This window comes from Crotalus tigris, unplaced genomic scaffold, assembly GCF_016545835.1.
Source record: "Crotalus tigris isolate CLP2741 ecotype Arizona unplaced genomic scaffold, ASM1654583v1 scf7180000017812.1200847, whole genome shotgun sequence".
In the NCBI taxonomy this organism is placed as follows: domain Eukaryota; kingdom Metazoa; phylum Chordata; class Lepidosauria; order Squamata; family Viperidae; genus Crotalus; species Crotalus tigris.
The window spans coordinates 1156983-1174548 of NW_024096651.1; the positions used below are offsets into that span (position 1 = coordinate 1156983).

The 17566-nt window shown below is 44.0% G+C and overlaps 1 protein-coding gene across 2 annotated transcripts in view; it reads right to left on the reverse strand.

Annotated features, from left to right (window-relative positions):
- Positions 1-12579, reverse strand: part of RASGRP3 (RAS guanyl releasing protein 3) — a 62293-nt gene extending 49714 nt beyond the window's left edge. The window contains exon 1 of one of the 2 annotated variants that reach the window (XM_039342807.1): positions 12354-12579. The gene's annotated coding sequence lies outside the window, so the exon portion shown is untranslated. Of the gene's footprint in view, positions 1-12336 lie in introns of both variants that reach the window. The other variant, XM_039342808.1, reaches the window with a different exon arrangement.
- Positions 12580-17566: the final 4987 nt, after the last annotated feature.

A 17566-nucleotide genomic window follows, 5' to 3' on the forward strand; every position in this document is an offset into this window, starting at 1 on the left:
TTTAAGAGAGGCTGAGAGGTTTGTTATCCTCAGTGTTGTAACAGGCGCTATTGAAGACCAATAAAGAGTTCCTGAAACCACAGAATGTCTTGTGCCATCATTGCCATTAACCGAGGACTCAACACTGGCGACGAAGGTGGGATTGCCTTACAATTCCATAAAGAATTATAAGCTTACCCTGGAGTCCTGAGACAGCGAGGAAATGGCGTTCAGCAACTGCCTGCCAATACAGCTTCGTTGCAGGTAAGCTGGCTGATAGACCCTTCCTGCTTTACTGAAGATGGCAAAGATAGGGAAACTTTCTGAGTTTGATGTTACACATCCAGAAAGATAGGAATCTTATGTGGCCCGAGCAGAAAATTATTTCAGAGTAAATCAAGTGAGAGAAGATGGCTTAAAGGCCGCCACCCTGCTGTGTGTTTGTGGTCAAGATGCATTTGAAATTGCTGAAAATTTAGTAGCCCCTGCACCTCTTGAATCTACACAGATTTAAAGAAATTATTAAAAGAGCATTTTCAGCCGAAGTTGTCTGTTATTGCATGGAGACATACTTTTGAACAGAGGGATCAATGGGCTGGTGAATCAGCTAAAGAGTACATTGCTGCATTAAGAAGAGCAGCTAAGCATTGTGAGTTTAAAGACTTAGAGGAAAGGCTGAGAGACAGATTTGTATGTGGGCTGAGAAACAGAGATGTGCAGCAAAGACTTTTTGCTAAAGAGGACATATCGTTCCAAGATGCCTTGAGAGAGGTTACTGCAGAAGAGGCAGCAAGTGGGGCAATCAAGAATATGAGGCCTATCAGAAGTACTCCAGAAGCTGTTTTCGTGCACCATGAGGAAGTCCAAGGAAGCTCGGAAGAGGAACCTGATGAAGAAGTAGATCATCTCTACCCAACCAAAGAAGGGAAGGAGAAGGAAGGCAAAGAAAAGTCTTCAGCTATACCCAAGTGCTTCGGGTGTGGAGGTCGCCACAAGAGGACCGACTGCAAGTTCCGTTCTGCAATCTGTAGAGCATGTGGGAAGCAAGGCCACATAGCAGCTGTGTGTCTGGGCTGTCAGAAGGTACAACCCCGAGAAGAATTGCACCTGAAAGGTACCAGGGTCCCCAGCCAAAACAGGGTGGGTTTCTGTGCTTCACGAAGAAGCATTTATAGGACAGGCACACAAAAGCCACTCAAAAAGAAACTGTCACTTAAGGTGAAGTTGCAAGGGGTTCCATTGGTCATGGAACTAGACACTGGGTCTGCACTTTCAATCATTTCCATTCACACATTCAGAAAGATTTGTTCTGGTAGTGGTTTTCAGGCCAAGTTTAGGCCTTCTAATATAGTGCTAACAGACTTTCAAAACTCCAAAGTGTGTGTTAAGGGAGAGGCCACCCTTAACGTACAGTATAAGGATTTTGAAGGTCCATTAGATGTATTGATAGTGGGGGGTGAGCGCACGAGTCTCATAGGACTCGATTGGTTTGAGGCCTTAGGAATACAAGTTACAGGGCTCAATAGCTTGCAAACAGTAGATCTACAGGAAGTCTGCAAAGAATTTGCAGATGTTTTCAGCCCACAGCTGGACACATACAAAGGGCCCCCAGTTTCCTTGAAATTGGACCCCACTGTCACTCCTATCAGAGTAAAAGCAAAAAGGGTACCTTTTGCTTTAAAAAGGAAAATTGATGCTGAATTGGACAAATTGATTCAGCAAGGAGTCTTAGAACCTGTTCACTCCAGTCCTTGGGAAACTCCCATAGTCACGCCTCTTAAGGCTAATGGGGACATCCGCATCTGTGCAGATTACAAATGCACTCTAAATAAGGCATTGCAAACAACATGCCTATCCTGTACCTGTAGTCAGCCATATTCTGGCCTCCCTCAAGGGAGGGACGTGTTTTTGCAAAGCTTGACTTAGCACAGGCTTATCAACAGTTACCTGTTGATGAAGCTGCTGCTGTAGCACAAACCATTGTAACTCATAGGGGGTCATTCAAAATCAAGAGACTACAATTTGGAGTAAACGTGGCTCCTGGAATTTTCCAAAGTGTAATGGAAAATACCTTGAGGGGTATACCAGGGGTTTGCCCCTATTTTGATGATGTCTTAATTGCAGGAGACTCCACCCAAAATTTAGCTGAGAGATTGAGGGCTGTCCTGCTGCAGTTCCGGAAAACAGGACTTAAGCTTAAAAAGGACAAATGTAAAATTGGGGTGCCTTCTACAGATTTTCTAGGATTCAAAATTGATGCCAATGGGATTCATCCTGCTGAGTCCAAGCTAAAAGCTATCATGCAAGCTCCTAGGCCTAAGTCCAAAGCTGAACTACAAGCTTTTCTGGTCCTCTTGAATTTTTATAATTCATTCATTCCTAATAAGGCTAATGTAGCTGAACCACTTCATAGGCTTCTGGACAAACAGGCAGTGTGGCAATGGTCACAAGCACATGAAGCAAGCTTCAATGAGGTTAAGGCCTTGCTAACATCCAACAATGTGCTTGCACATTTTAACAAAACCCTTCCTGTGTGCATCGCTTGTGATGCTTCTCCTTATGGAGTAGGAGCAGTACTCAGCCACCTCAGACCGGATGGAACTCAGGTTCCTGTTGCATATTACTCCAGAACCTTGTCTGCTGCTGAAAGAAACTACGCCCAGATAGCTAGGGAGGCCTTAGCTGTTGTTGCTGGAATTAAAAAATTCCATGATTTTTTATATGGCAGACATTTCATGGTCTACACTGACCATAAGCCTTTGTTGGGGTTGTTTACCACTAACAAACAGACCCCCCACATCATCTCCCCCAGGATGCTCAGATGGTCAATATTCCTGTCAGCCTATGACTTTTCTTTAATTCACAAACCTGGCAAAGAAATGGGCCATGCTGATGGCCTCAGTAGATTACCATTACAAGTAGTAGAGGCTGATCCTGCCCCGGCAATCAACATCCTTTCAATTCAGGCACTGCCTGAATCACCTTTAGATGCCAGGGATGTGGCTGCTGAATCAGCCACAGATCTCACACTCTCTCGTGTCTTATCCTGGGTTTTGTCTGGATGGCCAGAGAGTTGTCCAGGCGCTGAGTTTCAGAGTTTCTGGCTGAAAAGGAACGAGTTATCCACTTTTCAGGGTTGTCTGCTGTGGGGCAGCAGAGTTGTCATTCCTACCTCAGTGAGGTCTAGGGTTTTAGGTTCCCTTCACGAGGGCATCCTGGCATTGTACGAATAAATGCGCTTGCGCGCAGCCATTTGTGGTGGCCTGGGTTAGACAAGGAAATTGAGGCTAAGATGCACGCTTGCCACCTTTGTCAGCGCTCATGCCCAGAAATGCCTCAGGCTCCTGTGCATAGATGGGAGGAAACACAGTCTCCTTGGTCTAGGGTGCACATCGATTATGCTGGGCCCTTTCAGGGTCAATTCTTCTTGGTCCTGGTTGATAGCTATTCAAAATGGCTTGAGGTTGTACCTGTCTCTTCCACCACCACTGCAAAGACTATCTAAGTACTGAGGGGGATTTTTGCTGCACATGGGCTTCCGATGTTTTGGTGTCTGACAATGGCCCTCAATTAACTTCTTTCGAATTCCAAGCTTTCTTACAGGCCAACATGATTCGTCATGCCACCTCTGCGCCTTTCCACCCTTCCACCAACGGGATGGCTGAACGGATGGTCCGCATCACCAAGGATGCTTTAAAGAAACTGACCTATGGGGACTGGCATCACAGGTTGGCTGATTTTCTCCTTGCTTATCGCACCACACCTTCAACTTCTACGGGGAGAAGCCCAGCTGAACTTCACTGGGGGCGCAAACTGACTACTAAACTTGACCGGTTGCATCCGGACAGACTGCCTCCTACGTTTACACAGCCCAGGGCAATTACTAGTGGGCGCCCCGGTTTGGACTCGTAACTACGGGCCTGGTCACTTGTGGGTTCCTGCTGTAGTATGTAAGTTTACAGGTCCCTTGTCATACGAGGTCTCCTTGGATGATGGTCGTATTCTGCGACAGCATATCGACCAGCTGCGTACAAGACTGGACTCATTTTCCGAGACTCCTGGGTCTTTTCCAGGGGGGAGGGGGACCTATACGGGCAAAGGGAAGGGTGTTGGCAGCAGCCAGGCACCGACAGAGAGGCCACTGATGGCCAGTCACAAGATTCCGCGAGTATTCCAAACAGGAATTCAGGGGAACCAGCTAGCACACAGGCCACAGTGCCTACTCCAGCCAGGGAGTCACCCTGGGGGCATAATCATTACCCACTTACACCTTTCAGCACTCCAGTCAGGGAGAATAACCGGGAGCATCCTAATAACCCAAACATTGCAAGAGAGCTGGCACACAATCAACGCAATTGGCCCAACATTGACACTGTCCCCAGAAAAGGACACTCTCACAGGGAAGTGATAGAAGGGACAAATCCAGATCCTGAAACCTCTGGTTCAATGGAGGGGGCAACTGAGTTTTGGAACAGTACTGAAAGCATAGACAGTCCTACTATGGAACTGGGGAGTGGAGGAAGGCAGCCTCACGCGAGGTCCAGTGTGGGCCTGAGAGGCTCTTCAGAGTTGCCCAACAGTGGCAGCCTTCTAGAGGGGCCAGAAAGCCTGCAACTAGGCAGGTCAACCAGGTTAGGGAGAGAACAAAGTCCTGGTCTGACGAGCCGGTGGGCAAGCAAGCAGGCCAGGCAATGGGGCATGGTCCATGGGGACCACCAGGGTCTGAGAAAGGGGGTGAACCTATAGCCTCCTCGGGACAAGGTGAAGCTGGGAATTATCAGGGCCTACGAAGATCACAGAGAGCTAAGAGATCTCCCAAATATCTTGAAGATTTTATAACTCTGCTGGCAAAGCAGAAACAGTAAGAGGGTGTTTCTGTGGAAGCTGGAAAAGGGACACTGGGGAATTACTCTCCAGAACTATAGCATGGTACCATTTGAGCAGGGGTTGACCCACGTGTAATTATTCATGTAGTCTTAGCTGGGGGGGGGAAGGGGTGTTGTGTCCTGAGCCTGCAAAGGCAGGCTTGGGACATTGCAATGGTCCCGGGCAGTTGCAAGCTGCCCCGGACCAGACTGGCTGGCGCTGGCGCTCGCGTGCATCCGCAAGGCGTGCAGTGCGCCTAAATGTTGCTTTTTGGCCCGGGGATCGTCTTTAAGAGAGGCTGAGAAGTTTGTTATCCTCAGTGTTGTAACGGGGGCTACTGAAGACCAATAAAGAGTTCCTGAAACCACAGAATGTCTTGCGCCGTCATTGCCATTAACCGAGGACTCAACAATAGGGGCACAGCGTGCATCACAATGATAAATCTTGCTTTCATTATTTTCCCTGAAGATTTTCTCTGCAAATGATGCTGCCCAGAAGGAAGACTGAGTTGAGAGGCAGAGACTCACTCAAGGGGACTCAGTGAGATTCCATAGCTGAAGGCGGAATTGAACCTGGTTTTCATAGCTCCTCTCCACATCATATTGTTTCCCAACTTCAATTCCTCATGAAACAATTTGACACCAATCGTTATTACTGTAATTTATGTAGGACAATCATCTTAATTCCCTGTTTCTAGTAGGCAGCACCATATAGGAAGCCCAGAAAAGTTTAGCTGTAGTTAAAGAGAAAATGCAACAGTTGTCATCTTGTCAGCATCCTACCCCTAAACAAATCTTGGAGCAACAAAAACTCCCTCATCTGTTTTCCAAACAAATGGGAGATAAAATCATTTCTAGTAATCCCCCATTCCCTACATCTATTGTAGTGTATGAATTATTTTATCTTGTTTATATGCAGTTGTAGATTAAAAAACACTATTAAAATACAAAGTAGAGTGCATATAAACCCTGCTTAGAAAAAAACTGGATTATGACCAGTTCCAGGAACTTCTAACAGCAAACTGAGAATTCAGCAGTTTTTCTGGGAATGTTGGAATATTGAGGATTGCACATTTATAGCTTGAGTGCATTTATTTAAATGATTTACAAAACAACTCACACCTCTGAGCAGCTTCTATGAAGGAAATGTCTTGCCTCCAAACACATTCTTCCCTTGTTACATTTAAGGGCTTTTCAATAACCATAATGGCAAAATAATCACATATCGATATTTTTTTACTACCATGTTCACCGGAGTTTAAAGTAATACTCTCTGGAACCCAAGGCAAACTTCTCAGATGGGTCCCACAATGGTAAGACAGTTCTGCCAAGCCTCTCCTGCAGATGGTAGAGATTGAGGACAGAGGGAAGGCCACATGGATGCTTTTTCCTCACCCCATGAGAAACTCGGGAGTAGAACTGAACCCCAGAGAAGCTGCCAGGACTTCTAAAGATGCTATAACTTGCTTGGACTCCCCCCATCCCCACTTTCCTTGATTCCAGCTGATCCAATTGGCTGGAGGAGGAGAAGAGAGTTGATTACTCAGCTGCTGCCTGAGGAAGCAACTGACTTGGAAATGGCAGTGGAAGAGAAGGTAGTCAGCAGCAGCTTTTCCCTCCTCCCTTCCTTCCACACTATTCCTCTATTACTGTATAGCAGAGGTCTTCAGACTTGGCTCTCAGCATGCCTGGCTGAGGAATTCTGGGAGTTGAAGTCCACAAGTCATAAAAGGGCCAAGTTTGAAGATCCTTGCTGTATAGCTTCTATGCAGGCTCCATATAATCAGATTGAAAGTGTGAGACAAATACTGGAAAAGGAAAACAATCCCATCCATGCTTGCATGTCCAGAGGCAGCTATAATTCCTGTTTTCACTATTTGTATAGTCCTGTGACATCTAATTATAGTTCCACATTTTATATATCTGGAAAAAAGGAGAAACATGTCTATAGACTGATAGCAGGAATGGTATACTAATGGAGGTGGGGCAGAAAAAATTGTCCACAGAGTCCAGGAGGTAGGATGAGGTAGAGTTCTGGCCAGTGGGAAACCAGCTTGCCGAATATACAAGGGCAATTCAGAAATAAACCTCCATTTGAGCATGTGGGAGAAATAGGCAGGGATAGCGACGCCCGTCCTATGGCAATGTCCGTAGTAGTTCAGGAGGCAGTGAGGAGTGAAAGGAGAAGGTTGTGTTGCAGTTGACTCGTTGAACCAGTTTTTAAAATGAAACAGTGGCTTGCGTTGCACCACTTCAACAAAGACAATGTGCTTCACGATGCAATTACAAGTGGCTTCATTCCTAGGTGGGATCTTTTTTTTTTGCAGAAGGCATTTTAAACCTTGTAAGATGTTATGACAAGTGCCTCAATTTGAATGGCGATTATGTCAAAAAGTAATGTAAGGTTGAAGTTTTCTAATGTGTATAATATAAGTTCTGTATCTGCGAGTGTCTGTCATGGAGAACCAAATGGAGGTTAATTTCCGAATTGTCCTCGTAGTGAGCTTCCCATTTGTTTTTTCTATCATTTGAGATCTATTGCAAATGAACAAGAGATACATTAGTTCAGCAGTAGTACATCTGCAGAAGACAGCTTAGGGGCAAAGCTATTTCTGGAGTAGGGAACAGAGTCTATATGGATGGGTCCTCAGACTAACATCCTAACCACCATGCTTTTCACTTAATGAACAGGCTGCTCTGTGCAAAATCTTTGCAGGAGTCAGTTTTAAAGGAGGAGGTGCAGAAAAGAATGGGGCTGATTTAGCACTTTAAAGAGAACAGCTTTGTTTGCACTAACATGTTCCCTGAAGCTCTTCTTTCAATACTTTGAATAACCCCATGAAGGCAGAATTCCTTTCAATGTGCATGGTTTATATGCACAACAATACCACTCAACAGGATTGGTGTAGGTGCATATTGTGATCACATTATTTTCTTTCTTCATGTGCCCAGAGTGGCCACCAGCTTTGGTAACCAAGCTACTTAGCTTGCTCGCCACCAGTAAAATATATCCATAGTGAAATCATTTATGATGGCTCTGTTCCAATTTACAATATCTACTATGCTTATTGACCTACTTCATCTCTGTTATGTCTAATTCAGCCTTCCTCAAACTATTGTCATACTTCCAGGAACATGGCCTTTAGTAACAAGTGTCTGTCAGGACAGGAACATCAATGCCTACATGAAACACTATCCATGCCATCTCTATGTCTTGTGACATGTATGGAACTCATCTAATCATCATTTTGAGGGATTTTCCTAAACAGAGCACAGGATATAAATGCTTGGCTTTGAGGAATAAAAAGGTTTAGCGTGTTTCTAGCCAATTAAGATAGAAAAAGAGCTCACGTTGTTCCCTCAGTCAGGTGAGGCCTACAGTTCGTGAAGTACAGCATGATTAAAATTCCACATTGACAATGTCAGAGGCATAAAAGAAAAGACTCTTTATCTTCACGTAGCTCTGCTCCATGGCAGCACACAACGCTTCATCATAAGACACTGATGTAATACTGATGCAATTGGGAAATCCTTTTTCCTATTCTTTGAGATGCACACATTATTAAGAAAATGTGTGAAATGTTTGTATTGCTGTTGCTAATAGCTACATAAATACAACACTGATATCCCAAGAGGCTACAGTTCTTCGAGGAAGACTCCACTGAGAACATCCCATAGCACAGACCTTTCTCTGCCCATCTCTGCCTTCCTTCCAGTAGACTCCAAATCCAATCTCAGAAAATAAGATATGATTGGGACACAGTTAGCATCCCTCCTTCCAGTCACATAAACTGGCCAAGAGAATTTGGCATATGAGTAGGAGACTGTTTCTCCTCTCAGCATTACTCAGGTGGCATCATCTACCAGTGTTGCTGTTTAGGGTCTCAGCTTGGTTTGTTTGGTTCTCAGGATTAGCACTGATGGTGTTACCTAGTTTGGGTAATGAAATGTCTGCAAGAAAACAAGCAAGCTCAGAGAGCACCAAGGACCCCTCATTTCAACCCTGAGCTACAAATATTCTCCTTTATTGTTGTGCAGGGCCAGTCAAGGAAAGAGCTCTGGAAATCTATGATGCACAGGGCATTTTGAGCAGGCCTTTCCTGAGCAGTTATGTGGGCGAGGAATTGCCAATAAAGATCGAAACAAAGAAAATTGTAACTGAGTTAGAAAGGTTTTGTACTTCAGCCATACAAAAATGGATCCCAAATGTAATAACAAGTAAGAAATGCTGATGAGGAATCACTCTTAGATGGATCTATAGTTGGAGGCTGTTCACCAACAGAATTTGAAACAAAGAGCAGTGCAAGCAAACTGTTCCTAAAAATCTCTGAGTAAACTAAGGGAGAGAGAGAGAAAAAAAAAACCTAGCATGGGCAGAGGCAAAGGGACTGAGGAAGCTGGAGCTAGACAGAAAGAGAACGGTGCTCACTAGTGGACACTTTGTTTTTCCTTGAAGACATTTTGCTTCTCATCCAAGAAGCTTCTTCAGTTCTTCAAGCCATGAACAGAACTGTTTTAGCCACATGATTCAGCCAAGAAGGCCAATAACATTAGCTATGGTTTGAGGATTGCCCTGAATCTTTGTTATTGTTCTACTGCCTGTGCAATCTTACATTTAATGTCATGAGTCAGACACAAGACAAGAAGCACATCGCAAGTGAACAAACCCAGCAGTTCTTCTCTTCCATCAGCTGAAACTCATCAGTAGGGATCTAAGGACGAAGGCAGCCAAGGGCTGAGTTTTTTTTTTTTTTTTTTTAGAAAATCTGTTCTTCTTTGACTGACCAAACTCCTGCCATATAATCCTTCATATGGCCTTAAAAACCCTCTAAGTTTCCAAAACCAATTAGCTCTGCAGCTCAGAGACCTGTTTTTGAGGAATGTTGCACTATTTGTGGAATGCAAGCTGACCAAATTCTTGAAACAAACAGCATCATTGTGGTTGTGTAGTTCTTTTGCAATGTATGTCTGTGAGGGTTTCCATTAGAAAGTTGTTTTTGTTTTTCTCTATTCACACCTGCATCAGGAGGCAATGGATAAATCAGCTTTCTACAACCTGATAGCTTCGCTTTATGGGAAAGAACAATTGGCTGCAAATTTTGGAAGCAGTAATCCATTTCATCCAGAAGACATCTAGAACAGGAGTCCCCGACCCTCAGTCTGTGGACCAATACTGGGCCACGGCATGCCAGCAACTGGTCTGCAGAAACAAGCAAAGCCCCATCTACGAGATGCAGGCAGCACATAAAAGCACGCCCCCTCTGGTCCACGGAAAAAACTTTCTCCACGGAACTGGTCCCTGGTGCCCAAAAGGCTGGGGACCTCTGATCTAGAAGGCATCCCCAAGCTCTCTTCTATTCTATGATTAGAGTGTAATATCTGAGTCCCAAAATATGACGATAATGTTTGAGTGCTTTCAAAAAATGATTGCAGGAAATATAATCAGAGCCCAAAATACCACTCACCAGAACTAAAACTGATGAGGCCACTTCCTGCTACCTGCTCTCTTAGTAATCCCAGATGCTACTTTCCACCACTAAAATAAAAATAAAAAATCTTTCAGGGTTTATGTTCTAGTTTTTTAGTGTTTTCGGATCAATTTTACATCTGTATTCAAAAGAGAGAGGCATTTTTGTAATGTACTGTAAGATTATATGATTTGGAACTTTGCTCTGCAATGCACCTGCTTTTCATTTACTTTCAAAAAATTAAAATAGTGTAATCAAAAATGTGTTAGATAGGGAGCCTATCATGGAGGCACAAAAATGCCCCCTTGTCGCATGTATATGCTTGCAAACATAGATAACAGTCCAGCCGAATTTCAAATATTCCCATGTTCTCCGTCTTATTAACTTCCTATTTACACATTTTTATTTTTTATTAGGTGGGCAGGCAACTCTCATGTGGCTCTACGTAATTTTGTACATAACTCTAACTTTTAAAAATATCTGCTGAACAATAAATTACCTCTTCAACTTTTAACTCCCAGAGATGCCTTCAAATTTGTTTTTCTTAGAGGCAAAGCAAAACTGCTCCAAAAATGTATTTCATTAAGCAGAATAGAAATATGCACAATTCTTCCATTATGACTTTACTTTCATCTTATACCCAGCCCATGAAGTAGATTGACTTATATAGGACACCCCTGGTTGTACTGGAGCCCCTTCCTTCTCTGATATGTCCAAAGGGAGCCTTATGGTTTTTAAAATGCATTAGATTAGGGGCTTTGTCATCTTTCCATTAACTGGAGAAGGGAAGTCAGATGACTGGCGGTGACTGGGAACAGGCAATAAAAGAAATATAAGGATTGATAAGGTGGCAAGCATGTTTGTGGTGGAGTGAAACTCAACAAAGGTAAACGAACTCAAGAAGGATGGAGTTTCATTGTACAATTGTGACTGCCATTACATCCCCCCCCCCCCCAGACACAAGAGACTGGAAAGAAGTCACCCTGGATCTTTAAGTTAGCCACTGAAATTAGAGTGCTAGTTGAGAACGAAGAGAGCAGCTGGTACTTTTCAGATCTCAGACCAGAGGCAACTGCATCCCTGATGTTTTCTACCAATACAAAGATTAAAATACCCCTGCAAACTAAGCGTATTTTCCATTATTTCAATCCCACTTCTTCAGACAAATACAGCTACCCTACCTTGATAGTATTCATCACCATCCGTTTATTTATTTATTTATTTATTTATTTATTTATTTATAGTATTCATCACCATCCGTTTATTCTCCCAGATTATGTTCTAAATGGTTCAGGAGAATAACAAAAAAGCTATAACAAGTTCCAGAGCAAAAACAACAACAACAACAACAATGAAGTTTTGGGCCATTGTAAATTCTAACACATTTATTGAGGCATAGAATGCTATGGATCACAGCCCACACTCACAGTCACCAGTATTTCTTAATGAAAGTTCTGAATCCATGAAAGCCAACAAAATTTGTACAATTACAAAGTTTCCCCAGACCAAAGTGAGAAAACATCAAGAGATCTCGCAGATGTTTCGCTAAATGGTCTCTAGCTGCTTTTAGGAGCAGGAGCAGCCTTTGTAAGAGCAGACATTTAGATCATGTCCCACTCTTACAATTACTGCAATATTTGCCACAAACTAAACACAACAAATGTTTAACAGTGTACTTTTTTGTGTAATGTAAACATGAGTTATTCAAGAACATGGGCTTTAGATATTGTCAGACTTCATCTTTCTTCAGTTTAGTATAATCTTCTTTTCTCTCTACAGAAATTCTGACATAGCACCTGTATTGGCATCCCAGTTTCTTCCACCTGAGATTCAATGTCCCCAGCAGATTAGCTTTCAGATGCCAAGGTACAATTCTCATTGATCCCAGCCAATCAAAGTAATAGACACAGAGCTGGAGCAGTGAGCTTAGGGAAGCAGAACTCTGAGGGGAACAGATTAGGAAAGACAACCTTATTTGCATTTCTGAGAAACCTAGAAATAAAAATGTAGAGTGAATACTTTACCTCTGTGTGTGCCTTACCTTCCTGCACACACCTCTTTTCTGCTCCAGATTTTTTTCTGCTCTGCTACTTAGAACACTGATTAAATTAGGATTTCTTCATTCCGTTATCCTTCTTGTTCAAGCTGCCCTTTTGAATACTTCTGGAGGACAAACAAAGGAATTGTGCTCAGTTCATATTCTTAGCAACAATGACAACACTTGTGAGTTTCGAAGCTCAATGCTTTCCAAATTGTTTGGTAAAATGGCAGCCGCACTTCCTCTGATTCTTTCCTTGGTTGGTTTTCCTGCCTCCAGAAGTGCTTTTTCCTTTCCTTGTACTATAAATAGAACTCCCACAACACAACTTATAATAGCGAAGACAGCAGGAAATACAGGAAAGCAAAGGAGAGACCTCATGTGTGTTGGCTGTGTTGAGAAATGAAACAAGCAAACAATTCATATTACGCATATTTCCAGGATCCACCACACAATAAACTCAATATTAATTGGTGATCACATTAAACTGTTCAGTGGTTTCCAAGCAATGTTATTAATGCCAGAGGTTACAAAATTAATTCATTTTAAAGTTTTCTGCTATTGCTATTTTTGTTGTTTTCTTAGCTAGATTTTGAAAGTGATATGGGAAGCCCACTGTTTTTTCAACAATCGCAAATCAGATAATATTCCTTCCAGTTTAAAGTTTGGTGCAGTGGAAAAGACTTTGGGCAATTTCTTTTTGCAGTGTGACTATTTGTCTTCTAGTGCTTGATTTTTTTTTGGATATTGTGGCAGGAGAATAAATCTTTAGGCCTGTCACCAATTCCAGTACGAATTTTGATATTACAGGAACAGAGGAAGCAGTGACCAAGTACTTTGTCATATCCAAACAAAACTTCTAAAAAATAGTTCCAATCATTCATTTTGAAATTGAGAATTAGGTATATAGTTCATACATGCATTCAATATCTTTTGGAATGTGGGCTTAGATTTTTTTTTAAGAACAAGCTTATCTGTTTTCACATAATTTCTTAATATGTTTTTACACACCAGATATCTATCCAAGCAGCTAACTTCTTATGAATTCATCATTTGGGGTAAAGCTATGCCTTAGTTTCTTTGTGAGATTTTAATTGTTTAATTGCAGTCTGCATATGTCTTAGGCCTATGTTACTAAGTATTGATCAACAATAGAAAAGGAGGTCAATTTCTTTTGCAGTCATAAACTATGAATGTCTTCCTCTAAGTTGAGGTTCCAATGTCTTCTGAAGGAAGAGAAAAGCAAAAGAGGAGAAACAGGATGAGTAACGGTGTTATACAATGAAGGCTAGAAAAGCAATTATTTCTCAGACTAACCATAACTTTTATTAATCCAAGAATGCTAAGTAGATAGTTCAGTGAGAAGCAATAGACGAGTGGCTGAGATATTATTCTCCTCAGTCTGCTTCCAGTGGTTAGGTTCTCTGAATTAACCAATTTTCTGGGTTTGCACAGTAATTTATTTACATATAATGACTGGGTTTGTACGCACACAACTCTATCAGTGATTAAAGCTAATTTAGTATGTTGTATGAATACAGCATTTAGTATGTTGTGTGAGGTTTTGAGTGGAGCTGTTGTGCAACTTCAGGCAGTTTGCTATCTGGTGTCCAGATTGGCAGAATGGTGATTGGAGATAAGAGAGTTGTAGACTGAGTCAAAGTCTCTATCCTTTTAGATCAGGATGGCCTCCACTTACTGGTCTTCCCACTGAGATACTCTGGACCAAATCTGGAACTTTTAGCCTGCAAAGCCTGTGTTCTATTACTATTGTGTTTTATTATTACTACTATTACTACTATAAATTGTAGTGTCTCTCCAGACTGGTACTTCAGATTGCGTAAGTATAGAAGGATCAATCTGAGCCTGCAACTGCAATCAGAATCATGAAGGCCCGTAACAGAAGCTTGACATTCTTGTATAATGTATTTTTCAGCAATATCAACTTATATGAGAATAACCAGTGAAATCTATGTAAGCTTCATATACATACTATTTGAGAGCTCTTGATATATTTCAGTCTTCCTTAGGCTACTTGTTATGTCCCGAGCCTTTGCAAACGGCTCGGGCGTTTGCAGGCAGTCCCGGGCAGGTGCAAAGCTGCCCGGGACCAGACAGGCTGTCGCCAGCGCCGTGCGCATGCGCGGGTGCTGGCGCGGGAAAAGTAACCCATTTACCCGGGAGTTGCCTATATAAGAGGCTGCGAGGCGTTTGGGCTGAGCTGAAGCCATCTTCCTGTAAGCTGAACGCTGAATAAAAGAACCTGAGGACTCCAGCTGCTTCTCGTGTCTGTTTTCCCGCCAAGGACGCACAAGGCGACGAGGAGGCGGAGCCTTGCACTACATGGAAAGGAAAACGTGTAAGCTTACCCAAGGGAGTCCTGAGCGGCGGAAAGAGGGAACGGCGTTCGACCGGCAGATACCGCCAATCCGGTGCGCATTCTGGGGTCGGCTGGCTGATAGACCCGTAACTCTGAAGATCCGAATGATGGCGGAAAATCGGAAGGCTTCGGAATCGACGTCTCACATCCAGAGCGGGGGGAGTCCTACGTATCCAGAATGGAGAACTACTTCAAGGCAAACCAAGTGAGGGAAGATAGCTTGAAGGCTGCCACCCTGCTTTGCGCTTGCGGCCAAGACGCCTTCGAAATCGCAGAAAACCTTGCAGCACCTGTTCCAGTAGAGTCTGTAAGCTACGCAGAACTGAAGAAGCTGCTGAAGGACCACTTCCACCCCAAGGTGTCCGTTATCTCATGGCGCCACACCTTCGAGCAGAGGGATCAACGGTCCGGTTGAAACAGCCAAGGAAACATCGCCGCACGTACGGCAAGGCGCCAAAGCCATGCGAGTCAAGGACCTCGAGGAACGACTGAGGGGACCGATTCGTGTGGGGGGCTAAGGCATCGAGAGCTACAACAGAGACTTTTTGCCAAGGAAGAATTAGCCTTCCAAGACGCCTTAAGGGAAGTCACCGCAGAAGAAGCAGCAGGCGGCGCCATCAAAAACATGCGGCCGATCAGAAACAGTGCAGAGGGTGCGTCCGTGCACCAGGAAGACGTCCGACGAAACTCCGAGGAGGATCCGGACGAGGAAGTAGACCGTCTACACCCCGCGAAGGAAGAGAACCAGAAGGGAAGCTCTTCGGCTCTGCTCAAGTGCATCGGCTGTGGAGGTCGCCACAGGAGAACCGACTGCAAGTTCCGCTCCGCTACCTGCCGGGCATGCGGCAAACAAGGGCACATTGCAGCTGTGTGTCTGAGCCGACGAAAGGCACAACCCCAAGAAGAACGCCTGAAAGGTACCAGATTCCCAGCCAGAATAGGGTAGGTTTTTGCGCTTCGCGAAGAAGCATCTGTAGAACAGGCACACACAAGCCCATGAAGAAAAAGCTGTCACTCAACGTGAAGCTACAAGGGGTTCCATTATCTATGGAACTAGACACAGGGTCTGCCCTGTCCATCATTTCATTGCATACATTTAGGAAGATTGGTTCCAGTAGTGGGTCTAAGGCCAAGTTAAGGCCTTCTGATATTGTATTAACAGATTTTCAGAACTCAAGAGTGTGTGTTAAGGGGGAGGCCACCCTTAACGTGCAATACAAGAGCTTTGAAGGTCCACTAGACTTATTAGTAGTAGGGGGTGAACGAACGAGTCTCATAGGACTCGATTGTTTTGAGGCCCTGGGGATACACGTCACAGGACTCAACAGCTTACAAACACTCGACCTACAGGAAGTCTGCAAAGAATTTGCAGATGTTTTCAGCCCCCAGCTGGGCACATTCAAAGGACCACCTGTGTCCTTAAGCTAGACCCCACTGTCACTCCCATTAGGATTAAAGCAAGAAGGGTCCCTTTTGCTTTAAAAAGTAAGATTGACACTGAACTAGACAAACTAATCCAACAGGGAATCCTAGAACCTGTTGATTCCAGCCCGTGGGAGACACCCATTGTCACGCATCTAAAGGCAAATGTGGGACATTCGCATTCTTGTGTGATTACAAATGCACACTCAATAAGGCAATTGCTAGAACATGCCTATCCTGTCCTGTGGTTCGTCAACATCCTGCCTCTCTCAAGGAGGGGGCGTGTTTGCAAAAGCTTGACCTAGTCAAAGATATTCAAACAGTGCCTGTGATGATGATGCTGCCATAGCTCCGACCATGTGACCCACAGGGGAGCTTTAAAGTAAAAAGGCGACAGTTGAGTAAAATGTCGCTCCTGGGATTTTCCAAAGCGTAATGGAAAACACACTACGAGGTATACCAGGGGTCTGCCCCTACTTTGACGATGTCTTGATTGCAGGAGACTCCACACACCTTCTAGCTGAAAGGCTTAGGGCTGTCCTGTTAAGATTCAGGAAATCAGGCCTCAAGCTCAGAAAAGACAAATGCCAGATTGGGGTGCCTTCTACTGAATTTCTGGGATTCAAATTTGATGCTGCTGGGATTCATCCTGCTGAATCCAAACTAACTGCTATTTTAGATGCACCCAGGCCAAAGTCTAAGGCCGAACTTCAGGCCTTCCTAGGCCGCCTGAATTTCTACAATTCTTTTCTTCCACATAAAGCTAGTGTAGCTGAGCCTCTTCACAGGCTACTAGACAAACAAGCTGTGTGGCTGTGGTCACAGCACATTGAGGCTTGCTTTAAAGAAGTCAAGGCTTGCCATTCTAACAGTGTTCTTGCCACATCTTCAACGAGTCTCTCCTGCGTGCATCGCTTGTGATGCATCCCCTAAGGGTGAGCGGGGAAACGCTGGAAGGAACGTTGGAGCGTCCTGAGTTCACCTCAGGTCTGTGGAACTCAGTTCTATTGATACTACTCCAGAACACTGTCTGTCTGCCCGAGCGCAACTACGCTTGAGATAGACAAGGAGGCTCCTGGCTGTGTTGTGGAATAAAAATTCCACGATTTTCTCTATGGCAGGCATTTCACGGTCTTCACTGACCATAAGCCTCTGCTGGGACTGTTGACCACACGTAAGCAGACTCCCCACATCATTTCCCCTAGAATGCTTAGGTGGTCTATTTTTTTGTCTGCATATGATTTTTCATTACTCCACAAGCCTGGAAAAGAAATGGGCCATGCTGATGGCCTCAGTAGGTTGCCTCTGCCAGTAGTAGAAGCTGACCCCGCGCCAGCTGTCAACATTCTATCAATCCAAGCCGTGCCCGAGCTCCCTCTTAGTGCCAGGGATGTTACCGCTGAAACGGGTACAG